This window comes from Musca domestica, unplaced genomic scaffold (assembly GCF_030504385.1).
Source record: "Musca domestica strain aabys unplaced genomic scaffold, Musca_domestica.polishedcontigs.V.1.1 210, whole genome shotgun sequence".
Taxonomy (NCBI): Eukaryota; Metazoa; Arthropoda; class Insecta; order Diptera; family Muscidae; genus Musca; species Musca domestica.
The window spans coordinates 280,006-295,565 of NW_026712259.1; the positions used below are offsets into that span (position 1 = coordinate 280,006).

General features: G+C 35.4%; 2 pseudogenes; both read left to right on the top strand.

Moving 5' to 3' along the window:
- Nucleotides 1-445: 445 nt before the first annotated feature.
- LOC131802511 (male determiner protein Mdmd(V)-like) lies at nt 446-7,720 on the top strand (annotated as a pseudogene).
- On the top strand, nt 5,014-12,570 carry LOC131802516 (male determiner protein Mdmd(Y)-like; annotated as a pseudogene).
- Nucleotides 12,571-15,560: the final 2,990 nt, after the last annotated feature.

Here is a 15,560-nt window from a genome sequence, read left to right on the forward strand (position 1 = left end):
GATGCTATCGATAGGTAGCAACGTTACTAACTTCACTCGTTTCAGAACTTTGGGTATTAAAAGACGGATTACCTACCATTGTTCTCTTAATGGCAATATATTTCTTAGATTCGAAACCTTTTGTCGATATATTAAGAAAATAACCTGGCGGTTAATCTGGACGTAACATCCTCAGGGAACAACTCTAGTTTGGTAAAAACTCTTAGATTTTTTCGAAATTTTTTCCAGAGGTAGGTATTTTTACCCTGATCCCGGGAAACTATTTTTTTCTTGGGGGACGGACCCGGGACCCCAGATTTTTGACCCAAAAGTCCGGGATCAAGACCCCGACTAGACCCGGATCCACTTACCCGATATAGACAATATCAGTATCGTTGGAAAGCTTATGAAAATACCTATCCAACAAGTGGTCACATGATGGGGTAAGATCTTACGATTCAGAAGTTATAGTCAAATTATCGATTTTTTGGACCCGGATTTTTTATAAAACCCCCAAAAAGTCAAAAAAGGGTCCATTATGGGGGACAACAAAATTGATGCCAAATTATAGCTGACACTTCTACCTTTCCAAAAAGGTTCAATTTGTGCTAATACCTTTACTGAGTCCAGAGATATGGGTCTTTCCATCCGCATAACCCGATTCTAACCAGTTCATTAAAATTATGTTTTTAATGAAAAAAAGTGTTTATTTCGAGAAGCAGTCGTCTGAATAACAAAAGTTTTATAAATTTGGCACTTTTTGTAAATAGCCGGCCTTCGGCCGGGGCTTGAGATTTTCACCTATGGGTATGTCCGACCCCGGCTAACGCGAACAAAAGGTTCATAATTTCGGCACTTTTTGTAAATAGCCGGCCTTCGGCCGGGGCTTGAGATTTTCTCCTCAGGGTATGTCCTACACCGGCTAACGCGAACCAAAGTTTTCTAAATTGGATACCTTTTGTAAGTAGCCGGCCTTCGGCCGGGGCTTGAGATTTTCTTCTCTGGGTATGTCCTAAACCGGCTAACGCGAACCAAAGTTTTCTAAATTTGACACTTTTTGTATATAGCCGGCTTCCGCCGGAGCTTGAGATTTTCTCCTCTGGGTATGTCCCACACCGGCTAACGCGAACCAAAGTTTTCTAAATTTGACACTTTTTGTAAATAGCCGGCCTTCGGCCGGGGCTTGAGATTTTCTCCTCTGGGTATGTCCCACACCGGCTAGCGCGAACCAAAGTTTTCTAAATTGGATACCTTTTGTAAGTAGCCGGCCTTCGGCCGGGGTTTGAGGTTTTCTCCTCTGGGTATGTCCTACGCCGGCTAACGCGAACCAAGATTTCTGAATTTCATTCTTACGCAAAATATACCTTTTTTATTGAAAACATAGTTTTAATGAACTGGTTAGAATCGGGTTATGCGGATGGAAAGACCCATATCTCTGGACTCAGTAAAGGTATTAGCACAAATTGAACCTTTTTGGAAAGGTAGAAGTGTCAGCTATAATTTGGCATCAATTTTGTTGTCCCCCATAATGGACCCTTTTTTGACTTTTTGGGGGTTTTATAAAAAATCCGGGTCCAAAAAATCGATAATTTGACTATAACTTCTGAATCGTAAGATCTTATCCCATCATGTGACCAATTGTTGGATAGGTATTTTCATAAGCTTTCCAACGATACCGATATTGCCTATATCGGGTAAGTGGATCCGGGTCTAGTCGGGGTCTCGAATCCGGACTTTCGGGTCAAAAATCTGGCGTCCCAGGTCCGTCCCCCAAGAAAAAAATAGTTTCCCGGGATCATGGTTAAAATACCTACCACTGAAAAAAATTTCTAGAGTTAAGCCCAAAATATGAACGCCACCGACGCCGAATCTCGAAAACCGAAAAATAAACCTAGTTCTTAGTCTTCGTCGTCTTCTGATTACATGTCGGGGTCCACAAGTGGATCAAGTGATGGAGAAGTGTCGTCCAAAACATATTTCAAAAATAACAAATCAAAAGTTCTATCAGGGCAAAGGGAAGTCGTATTGGAAGTAGTACGTGATCTATCATATACTATATGCAAGGAAGCAGAAGAAAAATTAGTTGAAAGATTTCCTAGAGAGGATGGATCGAATGAAATGCTTCCCAAGGAAGATAGCATAAATACTAACCATAATTACACAACGGATTCAAATGAACACCCAGTAGAACTAATGACAAAGACAGAAGAATGTAAAAATACAGAGAATACTAAAAAAAATCTTTTGTGCGAGCTCTCTCCAAAGAAAAACAACTATCCGCCTATAGAAGCCGTTCTGGAAACACACGTTTAAGTTATTCTGGACACATTAGCCGAACTCATTCAGTAGAAAAAAGTCTATCAAGATATAAAAAAAGTGTATTAAGAAATCGAAGAACTTCCTTTGGACACGGCCGAGATTCTTCTACGACCAAAAGATCTGTCTCCAGAGACAAGGACAATCGACTAAGACGAAGAATAGGATCTAGCAGAAGCCGTACTAGATCTCACAGTCGATTTTGAAGGCCGGAAAAGAAGCTTCCATCAAGATCTCCACGACGAATTCGTTCACAAGAAAGACGACATGAACGACGTCGTTCGATGTAGTCAGATTATGAAAGGATAGCGTTACGCCGATCTGAGCCAATCAAAAGAAGAGATGAAGATGAATTCTTCAAAAACAATAAGATATAAAAAAGGAAAGAGGAACGATAATGGTACTGTAGCAGGCCAAGATAACAGAACGTCAAAGGAAAAGTCTAGATATACTAACATCACGTACAGGCGGTGTTTGTTTACCACCCGAAAAATTGCGTATGATACAGGCAGAAATTACGGACAAATCATCGGCTGCATATCAAAGTATAGCTCGGGAAGCTCTTGAGAAATACATACATGGTTACATCAATAAAGTCAATGTGGATTGTGTTGTAGTTATCACCCGAAAATTGCTTAAGGAAAATATAGTACGTGGTAGAGGCGTGCTTTGCCATTCCATAATACAAGCTCAAGCTGCATCGCCAACATTTACCCATGTTTATGCCGCCATGGTGGCCATTATTAATTCAAAATTTCCCAATATTGGGGAATTGCTGTTGAAACGTTTGGTCATACAGTTCAAACGAGTATTTGGGTGTAACGATAAGACCGTTTGTTTGACTTCTTCACATTTTATTGCCCACTTGGTTAATCAAATGGTGGCCCATGAAATTTTGGTCCTAGAAATTCTAACACTCTTAATTGAATCGCCGACTGATGATAATGTTGAAGTGGCCATAACATTTCTTAAGGAATGTGGTATGAAATTGACAGAGGTATCATCGGATAGGGTTGGAGGCATTTTTGAATTGCTTAAAAATATCTTGCATCAAGGCAAGTTTTTATCCAACTTGTACAATATATGATTGAAGTTTTATTTCAAGTACGCAGAGATGTCTTTAAGGACCATCAATCGATTATTGAGTCCTTAAAATTGGTAGAAGAATATGCTCAATTCACTTTTGCTATTGTTGGAAGATGTCACATACCCGAAGGATATATTGAGTAAGTTAATAGAAATTAATAAATTATCTTTTTGTCATTAAATTTATTAATTTTTAGACGAATTTAAATTCGACGATCAGTACGAGACCAATGAAGAGAAATATAAAGCACTTAGTAAGAATATTTTGGGTAGCCATGCTTCAGATTCGGATGGCTCCTTCGGTTCGGGTAGTAATTCCGAAACTGCATTATCTGACTGTGATAAGGGCAAAAATGAGGTTAATAATAAATACACGAGTGGTGACATTATTGATGAAACGAAACCAAATCTGATTGCGTTAAGAAGAACAATATATCTTACCTTAAATTCCAGTTTCGATTATGAGGAATGTGCCCAAAAATTAATGAAAATGCAATTGGAAACTTGTCAAGAAAATGAGTTTTGCCAAATATTGTTAGATTGCTGCGCTGAACAAAGAACCTATGAGCTTTTAGCCCACCGATTTTGTAAAATTAACAAGTCTTATATAGAACCATTCAAAGAAATCTTCAAGGATATCTGTCAGCGTAGTCTTGTTTAGATACAAATCGTTTGCGGAATATAAGCAAATTCTTTGATCATTTGTTGTTTACCGATGCAATTAGTTGGGATGTTTTAGACTGCATAAAGCTAACTGAAGATGACGCAATAACATCACGTTGTATTTTTATAAAGATTTTCTTTCAAGAATTGGTCGAATACATGGGTCTGGGTCACTTTAATAAAAAACTTAAGACTGAAGTTTTAGCTGGAACTTTGGCGGGACTATTCCCCAAAGATAATCCCAGAAATATACGCTTCTCCATTAACTTTTTCACATCCATTGGTTTGGGCGGAATAACTAATGAATTGTGTCAACTCCTAAAGATTGCTCCGAAATCTGCACCCTCGTCCTCATCATCAAGTTCTTTATCATCGGAATTGTCTGCACCATCCGACGACGATTCTTCAAGTGACTCAGAAAATAAAAAAAAAACATGAAGGCAAAAATAAAAAAAATGACCAAGAAGAAAAATCCTTCGAAAAAAAAGGAAAAAACTAAAAAATATGTAGTTAAAAATAAAATAGCCGCTAAGAATAAAACTATAAAGCGAAGGACTGACAAAGACAACTCTTCTTCAAAAGATAATTTTTTGAAAAGCGAAAGTATCAGCAACGAGTCAATATCTTCGATAGTTTATCCTCGGAATTGTTTGCACCATCGTCTTTTTCGTCGTCGGAATCTTCAAATGATTCAGAAAGTAAGGAAAAACATAAAGGCAAAAATAAGAAGATGACCAAAAAGAAAAATCCTTCGAATAAAAGGGAAAAAAACCAAAAAAAAAAAAAATAAGTAAAAATAAAAAAGCCCCAAACAAAAATACTAAGAAGCGAATGACTGAAAAGGACATTTCTTCTTCTGAAAGTAGCATCAGTGAATCAAAATCTTTAAATAGTTCGGCCTCGAACCAAAATGAGAATGAAAAACGGAAGAAAAGGGTTACATCGAAATCAAGAACAAAACGGATTAAGATGTTTAAACAATCTCAATGGGTAGACGCGGACAATCAACGAGATATTAAACGTAAGAAAAGGGCAGAATATGGATATGAACCTCTTGTAGATAGAAAAAGAAATGAGGAATATTTAAAGAAGGGCGGACCAGATTGCAGGAAAGATAACTATGGTAATAAGCAGAATCATGAAATATCACAACGTCATGATAGTGAAATTAAAAGACGCCGGAAAGAGGGAAAAAAACGCCACCATGAAAAAATCACTCACGTGAATATACACGTTCTAAATTAGGGCTCTGCCAGAGGGAATATTTTTTATATATGTGCTGTCAGTTTTATTATCCATGTACATTTCAATGTTTATGTCAAAATTGTCATTTTACATTCTACTCCTAATTTTGGAACAACTCTAGTTTAGTAAAAACTCTTCGATTTTTTCGAATTTTTTTCCAGAGATAGGTATTTTTACCCTAATCCCGGGAAACTATTTTTTTTCTTGGGGAACGGACCCAGGACCGCAGATTTTTGACCCGAAAGTCCGGGATCAAGACCCCACATGGACTTGGATCCACTTACCCGATATAGACAATATGGGTATCGATTGAAAGCTTATGGAAATACCTATCCAACAAGTGGTCACATGAATTTGTCATGGTTCGGAAGTTATAGTCAAAATATCGATTTTTTGGACCCGGATTTTTTATGAAACCCCCAAAAAGTCAAAAAAAAGGGCCCATAATAGGGGTCAACAAAATTGCTTCCAAATTATAGCTGACACTCTTACCTTTCCAAAATGCTACAATTTGTGCTAATACCGTTTCCGGGTCCAGAGATGTGGGTCTTTCCATCCGCATAACCCGATTCTAACCAGTTCATTAAAATGAAATGAACGCCACCGACGCCGAATCTCGAAAACCGAAATATAAACATAGTTCTTCTGATTACATGTCGGGGTCCACAAGTGGATCAAGTGATGGAGAAGTGTCTTCCAAAACATATTTCAAAAATAACAAATCAAAAGTTCTATCAGGGCAAAGGGAAGTCGTATTGGAAGTAGTACGTGATCTATCATATACTATATGCAAGGAAGCAGAAGAAAAATTAGTTGAAAGATTTCCTAGAGAGGATGGATCGAATGAAATGCTTCCCAAGGAAGATAGCATAAATACTAACCATAATTACACAACGGATTCAAATGATCACCCAGTAGAACTAATGACAAAGACAGAAGAATGTAAAAATACAGAGAATACTAAAAAAATCTTTTGCGCGAGCTCTCTCCAAAGAAAAACAACTATCCGCCTAAAGAAGCCGTTCTAGAAACACACGTTTAAGTTATTCTGGGCACATTAGCCGAACTCATTCAGTAGAAAAAAGTCTATCAAGATATAAAAAAATTCAATAAATAAATATTTCTTTGAGCTTTAGGTCTGGGGGTTTTCTTTATTAAAATCCGATATTTCGCAATGGGTTACATTGCATCTTCAGGGAGATCTACAAAAATACATTTTGATTTTTATATTTCATGTTATCACAGCATTAAATTATTTAACAAAACGATAAAAGACAAACAGAAAAATACACAGAAAATAAATATATTGCTTACATGTAAAACATCTATAAAAGTGTCAAGTTTTACTTAAACCAAGGATAGAATTTCACTATCATCGTCTGTGGTAGATATTGCACTGAGTTGTTTTACATATTGCACGATCTATTTTTCTGTGTGAGATGGCGGTAGCAATAAGCTGCGTTGTCGGTGTCGCTCTTATAGTTTATTCTCTTTGTTGTTGGTAGGTTATTAATATGTAACATTTCTAAAGTCAATCTCCTGTTGTAGTTACTCGCCGTTTGTAGTATTTTAATATTCTCAAAGTTTGGTATGTGGTTATTTCTCCTGCAATGCTCAGCAAGAGATGTTTGATTTGTGAGCAGACATTCTCGTTTTAAGTCTATTTTTGTTGTCCCAACGTACAGTTTCCCACATTTTTCGTTGTTGTTTCCCTCGCATTCAATTTGGTAAATTACGTTGTGTTTGTCTTCGGTGTTTATTTTGCTTTTAGTGTCGCTGAAAAACTTTTTTAGAGTGTTGTTCGTTTTTTGCGCTATTGCAAATGTATTCTTGTCGTATATGTTAGATTTTAAGAACCTTTCTGACATGTGTGGTATGTAAATCATCGACTTGTATGTTTTTTCCTCTTTTTCCTGCTTTGGTCTTATGGATCTATATTCAATAAAGTTGTTGATCATGTTCATTGGAAAATTATTCATTGTCAATATTTCTCTGATTTTGTTTTTGTTTCGGCTGTGGAATTTTTCGTCAGTTATATTCAATACTCTGTGTACAAAATTTTTAGCAGTGTTAATTATTATTTGTTTCGGATGCTTTGAAAAGAAATTAATGATTCTGCCGGAAGCTGTCGGTTTTTGGTACCAATCAAATTCTATTTTCTCATTGTTCCTACAGACTATTGTATCCAAATAGGGTAATCTTCCATGTAATTCTTCCTCCATCGTAAATTTGATATTGATATTAAAGCTGTTTAACATTGTCAATGTGTCTTGTATTGCACTTGCTTCAAGAATCACAAAACGATCGTCAACATACTTCGTCACAATCGTCGGTTTTGTTGTAAGTTTTTCCAAACAGGTGTCAAGTAATTTCTCCATCACCAAATCGGCTACAATCGGAGAAGCCGGCGAACCAATTGGAAGTCCTCTCTTTTGTTTGTACACTTTGTCGTCAAATTTGAAATAGCGGTTGTCCTTGATGCAGAAAGTAAGAATATTGAAAAATAAGCCCTTTGTCATATTTGTATATTCTTTATTTCGTCCCATCTATCTTCTATTAAACGAATTCCTAAGTCTACGGGAATGCTAGGAAACAGGGAAACAACATCAAAGGACACCATTCTTTCCGTTTTTTTGATGGTGACCTTCTGTAGTTTGTCCTTAAAAGCTATAGAGTCTTTGACGTTGTATCTGGAATTGCTGGTAAGATTTTTCAAAATGTTGACGATATATCTGCAGAGTTTAATTGATGGAGAATTGACTGATGAGCAAATTGGACGCAAAGGGTAATCTTCCTTGTGGATTTTAGGAAGTCCGTGTAATCTAGGAGCTGTGGCCACGTCTGTTTTAAGTCTTTTCTTTTCTAAAACTGAAATTATATTGTTTTTAAACAGTTCATCTACCAGTTCATTATTTCTTTTATTAAATGTGTTGTAGGGTCCTTATTTATACGTTGATATATCATAATGTCATTTATTATATTATTCATTCTTTGTCTGTAGTCATTTTTATTCATTGCAACTGTAACTTTCCCTTTATCAGCATTTAATATTAAAATATTTTTGTTTTTATTCAAAAAATCTCGAGTGAGTTCCACTGTGTTATTTATAAACTTATCTCTCCCGTCTTCTCTCATCTTATTGATGTGTGAGTCAATCATTGTCGTACACTTCGTTCTCATAACTTCTTGTTTCTCTTTGTCCTTCCATGTTTGAATAACATCATCCCCGTCTGCTATGAGCTTAAATAACGGGAACTGTGATTTTTTTGTTGGTAGACCGAATTTGTCACCAAGAGATAGAAGCCACTTTACATCTTGTGGAATTTGGGTTTCTGTTTTGTTAACGAACCATTTTTCATTATGTTTTAAGTTAAGGTCTATCATTTGTTGTTTTTTTAGTTTATCAAATTTCTCTTTCTGTGTGTTCTTGATTTTGTTTTGTATATTTGATGTTATATTTTGTTCGTTGAGCGTAATGTAATTCTTCTCTTCTTCTGTTAAATGGTTGTTTAAATGTTTTTTAGTTCTAAGTGCTTTTGTTTTATGATTAGGCTGAGAATTTTGTTTTGAAATATATCAATATGTCCTCTTAAAGTTTTGTGAATGTCCAATCTGTATGAATTTTTAAACAGTTTGTAAATGTTTTTTAGAGCATTTTTTATAAAGTTTGGTATGACACCATGATTGCGACATCTTATCAGGAAAGTTATTGAAAATTTGATTTTTTCCGCTTTAACTTTTGTGTTCTTGTGTTTATTTATGCTGTGTTTGATGTTACCTTTGCTTTTAATATTTTTGTAAATCATTTTGTTGTTGTTTTCCGGCGTGCTCTCCGTGTTAAGTATAATTCAAGTTTGCTTTTTTAATCGACCTTTTCCAATGTAATTTCAATAAATAAATATTTCTTTGAGCTTTAGGTCTGGGTTTTTTCTTTATTAAAATCCGATATTTCGCAATGGGTTACATTGCATCTTCAGGGAGATCTACAAAAATACATTTTGATTTTTATATTTCATGTTATAACAGCATTAAATTATTTAACAAAACAATGAAAGACAAACAGAAAATACACAGAAAATAAATATATTGCTTACATGTAAAACATCTATAAAAGTGTCAAGTTTTACTTAAACCTAGGATAGAATTTCACTATCATCGTCTGTGGTAAATATTGCACTGAGTTGTTTTACATATTGCACGATCTATTTTTCTGTATGAGATGGCGGTAGCAATAAGCTGCGTTGTCGGTGTCGCTCTTATAGTTTATTCTCTTTGTTGTTGGTAGGTTATTAATATGTAACATTTCTAAAGTCAAACTCCTGTTGTAGTTACTCTCCGTTTGTAGTATTTTAATATTCTCAAAGTTTGGTGTGTGGTTATTTCTCTTGCAATGCTCAGCAAGAGCTGTCTTTTGTATCTCATTTTCGTTTCTGCATTTGATGTTTGATTTGTGAGCAGACATTCTCGTTTTAAGTCTGTTTTTTGTTGTCCCAACGTACAGTTTCCCACATTCTTCGTTGTTGTTTCCCTCGCATTCAATTTGGTAAATTACGTTGTGTTTGTCTTCGGTGTTTATTTTGCTTTTAGTGTCGCTGAGTGTTAATTAATATTTGTTTCGGATGCTTTGAAAAGAAATTAATGATTCTGCCGGAAGCTGTCGGTTTTTGGTACCAATCAAATTCTATTTTCTCATTGTTCCTACAGACTATTGTATCCAAATAGGGTAATCTTCCATGTAATTCTTCCTCCATCGTAAATTTGATATTGTTATTAAAGCTGTTTAATATTGCCAATGTGTCTTGTATTGCACTTGCTTCAAGAATCACAAAAAGATCGTCAACATACTTCGTCACAATCGTCGGTTTTGTTGTAAGTTTTTCCAAACAGGTGTCAAGTAATTTCTCCATCACCAAATCGGCTACAATCAGAGAAGCCGGCGAACCCATTGGAAGTCCTCTCTTTTGTTTGTACACTTTGTCGTCAAATTTGAAATAGCGGTTGTCCTTGATGCAGAAAGTAAGAATATTGAAAAATAAGCCCTTTGTCATACTTGTATATTCTTTTATTTCGTCCCATCTATCTTCTACTAAACGAATTCCTAAGTCTACGGGAATGCTAGGAAACAGGGAAACAACATCAAAGGACACCATTCTTTCCGTTTTTTTGATGGTGACCTTCTGTAGTTTGTCCTTAAAAGCTATAGAGTCTTTGACGTTGTATCTGGAATTGCTGGTAAGATTTTTCAAAATGTTGACGATATATCTGCAGAGTTTAATTGATGGAGAATTGACTGATGAGCAAATTGGACGCAAAGGGTAATCTTCCTTGTGGATTTTAGGAAGTCCGTATAATCTAGGAGCTGTGGCCACGTCTGTTTTAAGTCTTTTCTTTTCTAAAACTGAAATTATATTGTTTTTAAACAGTTCAACTACCAGTTCATTATTTCTTTTTATTAAATGTGTTGTAGGGTCCTTATTTATACGTTGATATATCATAATGTCATTTATTATATTATTCATTCTTTGTCTGTAGTCATTTTTATTCATTCAAGATATAAAAAAAGTGTATTAAGAAATCGAAGAACTTCCTTTGGACAGGGCCGAGATTCTTCTACGACCAAAAGGTCTGTCTCCAGGGACAAGGACAATCGACTAAGACGAAGAATAGGATCTAGCAGAAGCCGTACTATATCTCACAGTCGATTTCGAAGGCCGGAAAAGAAGCTTCCATCAAGATCTCCACGACGAATTCGTTCACAAGAAAGACGACATGAACGACGTCGTTCGATGTAGTCAGATTATGAAAGGATAGCGTTACGCCGATCTGAGCCAATCAAAAGAAGAGATGAAGATGAATTCTTCAAAAACAATAAGATATAAAAAAGGAAAGAGGAACGATAATGGTACTGTAGCAGGCCAAGATAACAGAACGTCAAAGGAAAAGTCTAGATATACTAACATCACGTACATGCGGTGTTTGTTTACCACCCGAAAAATTGCGTATGATACAGGCAGAAATTACGGACAAATCATCGGCTGCATATCAAAGTATAGCTCGGGAAGCTCTTGAGAAATACATACATGGTTACATCAATAAAGTCAATGAGGCGTGCTTTGCCATTCCATAATACAAGCTCAAGCTACATCGCCAACATTTACCCATGTTTATGCCGCCATGGTGGCCATTATTAATTCAAAATTTTCCAATATTGGGGAATTGCTGTTGAAACGTTTGGTCATACAGTTCAAACGAGTATTTGGGTGTAACGATAAGACCGTTTGTTTGACTTCTTCACATTTTATTGCCCACTTGGTTAATCAAATGGTGGCCCATGAAATTTTGGTCCTAGAAATTCTAACACTCTTAATTGAATCGCCGACTGATGATAATGTTGAAGTGGCCATAACATTTCTTAAGGAATGTGGTATGAAATTGACAGAGGTATCATCGGATAGGGTTGGAGGCATTTTTGAATTGCTTAAAAATATCTTGCATCAAGGCAAGTTTTTATCCAACTTGTACAATATATGATTGAAGTTTTATTTCAAGTACGCAGAGATGGCTTTAAGGACCATCAATCGATTATTGAGTCCTTAGAATTGGTAGAAGAATATGCTCAATTCACTCATTTGCTATTGTTGGAAGATGTCACATACCCGAAAGATATATTGAGTAAGTTAATAGAAATTAATAAATTATTTTTTTTGTCATTAAATTTATTAATTTTTAGACGAATTTAAATTCGACGATCAGTACGAGACCAATGAAGAGAAATATAAAGCACTTAGTAAGAATATTTTGGGTAGCCATGCTTCAGATTCGGATGGCTCCTTCGGTTCGGGTAGTAATTCCGAAACTGCATTATCTGAGGTTAATGATAAATACACGAGTGGTGACATTATTGATGAAACGAAACCAAATCTGATTGCGTTAAGAAGAACAATATATCTTATCTTAAATTCCAGTTTCGATTATGAGGGATGTGCCCAGAAAATAATTAATGAAAATGCAATTGGAAACTTGTCAAGAAAATGAGTTTTGCCAAATATTGTTAGATTGCTGCGCTGAACAAAGAACCTATGAGCTTTTAGCCCACCGATTTTGTAAAATTAACAAGTCTTATATAGAACCATTCAAAGAAATCTTCAAGGATATCTGTCAGACTACGCATTGTTTAGATACAAATCGTTTGCGGAATATAAGCAAATTCTTTGATCATTTGTTGTTTACCGATGCAATTAGTTGGGATGTTTTAGACTGCATAAAGCTAACTGAAGATGACGCAATAACATCACGTTGTATTTTTATAAAGATTTTCTTTCAAGAATTGGTCGAATACATGGGTCTGGGTCACTTTAATAAAAAACTTAAGACTGAAGTTTTAGCTGGAACTTTGGCGGGACTATTCCCCAAAGATAATCCCAGAAATATACGCTTCTCCATTAACTTTTTCACATCCATTGGTTTGGGCGGAATAACTAATGAATTGTGTCAACTCCTAAAGATTGCTCCGAAATCTGCACCCTCGTCCTCATCATCAAGTTCTTTATCATCGGAATTGTCTGCACCATCCGACGACGATTCTTCAAGTGACTCAGAAAATAAAAAAAAAACATGAAGGCAAAAATAAAAAAATTACCAAGAAGAAAAATCCTTCGAAAAAAAAGGAAAAAAACTAAAAAATATGTAGTTAAAAATAAAATAGCCGCTAAGAATAAAACTATAAAGCGAAGGACTGACAAAGACAACTCTTCTTCAAAAGATAATTTTTTGAAAAGCGAAAGTATCAGCAACGAGTCAATATCTTCGATAGTTTATCTTCGGAATTGTTTGCACCATCGTCTTTTTCGTCGTCGGAATCTTCAAATGATTCAGAAAGTAAGGAAAAACATAAAGGCAAAAATAAGAAGATGACCAAAAAGAAAAATCCTTCGAATAAAAGGGAAAAAACCAAAAAAAAAAAAAAAAAAAAAATAAGTAAAAATAAAAAAGCCCCAAACAAAAATACTAAGAAGCGAATGACTGAAAAGGACATTTCTTCTTCTGAAAGTAGCATCAGTGAATCAAAATCTTTAAATAGTTCGGCCTCGAACCAAAATGAGAATGAAAAACGGAAGAAAAGGGTTACATCGAAATCAAGAACAAAACGGATTAAGATGTTTAAACAATCTCAATGGGTAGACGCGGACAATCAACGAGATATTAAACGTAAGAAAAGGGCAGAATATGGATATGAACCTCTTGTAGATAGAAAAAGAAATGAGGAATATTTAAAGAAGGGCGGACCAGATTGCAGGAAAGATAACTATGGTAATAAGCAGAATCATGAAATATCACAACGTCATGATAGTGAAATTAAAAGACGCCGGAAAGAGCGAAAAAAACGCCACCATGAAAAAAATCACTCACGTGAATATACACGTTCTAAATTAGGGCTCTGCCAGAGGGAATATTTTTATATATGTGCTGTCAGTTTTATTATCCATGTACATTTCAATGTTTATGTCAAAATTGTCATTTTACATTCTACTCCTAATTTTGGAACAACTCTAGTTTAGTAAAAACTCTTCAATTTTTCCGAATTTTTTTCCAGAGATAGGTATTTTTACCCTAATCCCGGGAAACTATTTTTTTTCTTGGGGGACGGACCCAGGACCGCAGATTTTTGACCCGAGATCAAGACTCCACATGGACTTGGATCCACTTACCCGATATAGACAATATGGGTATCGATTGAAAGCTTATGGAAATACCTATCCAACAAGTGGTGACATGAATTTGTCATGGTTCGGAAGTTATAGTCAAAATATCGATTTTTTGGACCCGGATTTTTTATGAAACCCCCAAAAAGTCAAAAAAAAAGGGCCCACTATAGGGGTCAACAAAATTGCTTCCAAATTATAGCTGACACTCTTACCTTTCCAAAATGCTACAATTTGTGCTAATACCGTTTCCGGGTCCAGAGATGTGGGTCTTTCCATCCGCATAACCCGATTCTAACCAGTTCATTAAAATGAAATGAACGCCACCGACGCCGAATCTCGAAAACCGAAATATAAACATAGTTCTTCTGATTACATGTCGGGGTCCACAAGTGGATCAAGTGATGGAGAAGTGTCTTCCAAAACATATTTCAAAAATAACAAATCAAAAGTTCTATCAGGGCAAAGGGAAGTCGTATTGGAAGTAGTACGTGATCTATCATATACTATATGCAAGGAAGCAGAAGAAAAATTAGTTGAAAGATTTCCTAGAGAGGATGGATCGAATGAAATGCTTCCCAAGGAAGATAGCATAAATACTAACCATAATTACACAACGGATTCAAATGAACACCCAGTAGAACTAATGACAAAGACAGAAGAATGTAAAAATACAGAGAATACTAAAAAAATCTTTTGCGCGAGCTCTCTCCAAAGAAAAACAACTATCCGCCTATAGAAGCCGTTCTAGAAACACACGTTTAAGTTATTCTGGACACATTAGCCGAACTCATTCAGTAGAAAAAAGTCTATCAAGATATAAAAAAATTTCAATAAATAAATATTTCTTTGAGCTTTAGGTCTGGGTTTTTTCTTTATTAAAATCCGATATTTCGCAATGGGTTACATTGCATCTTCAGGGAGATCTACAAAAATACATTTTGATTTTTATATTTCATCTTATCACAGCATTAAATTATTTAACAAAACGATAAAAGACAAACAGAAAAATACACAGAAAAGAAATATATTGCTTACATGTAAAACATCTATAAAAGTGTCAAGTTTTACTTAAACCAAGGATAGAATTTCACTATCATCGTCTGTGGTAGATATTGCACTGAGTTGTTTTACATATTGCACGATCTATTTTTCTGTGTGAGATGGCGGTAGCAATAAGCTGCGTTGTCGGTGTCGCTCTTATAGTTTATTCTCTTTGTTGTTGGTAGGTTATTAATATGTAACATTTCTAAAGTCAATCTCCTGTTGTAGTTACTCGCCGTTTGTAGTATTTTAATATTCTCAAAGTTTGGTATGTGGTTATTTCTCCTGCAATGCTCAGCAAGAGATGTTTGATTTGTGAGCAGACATTCTCGTTTTAAGTCTATTTTTTGTTGTCCCAACGTACAGTTTCCCACATTTTTCGTTGTTGTTTCCCTCGCATTCAATTTGGTAAATTACGTTGTGTTTGTCTTCGGTGTTTATTTTGCTTTTAGTGTCGCTGAAAAACTTTTTTAGAGTGTTGTTCGTTTTTTGCGCTATTGCAAATGTATTCTTGTCGTATATGTT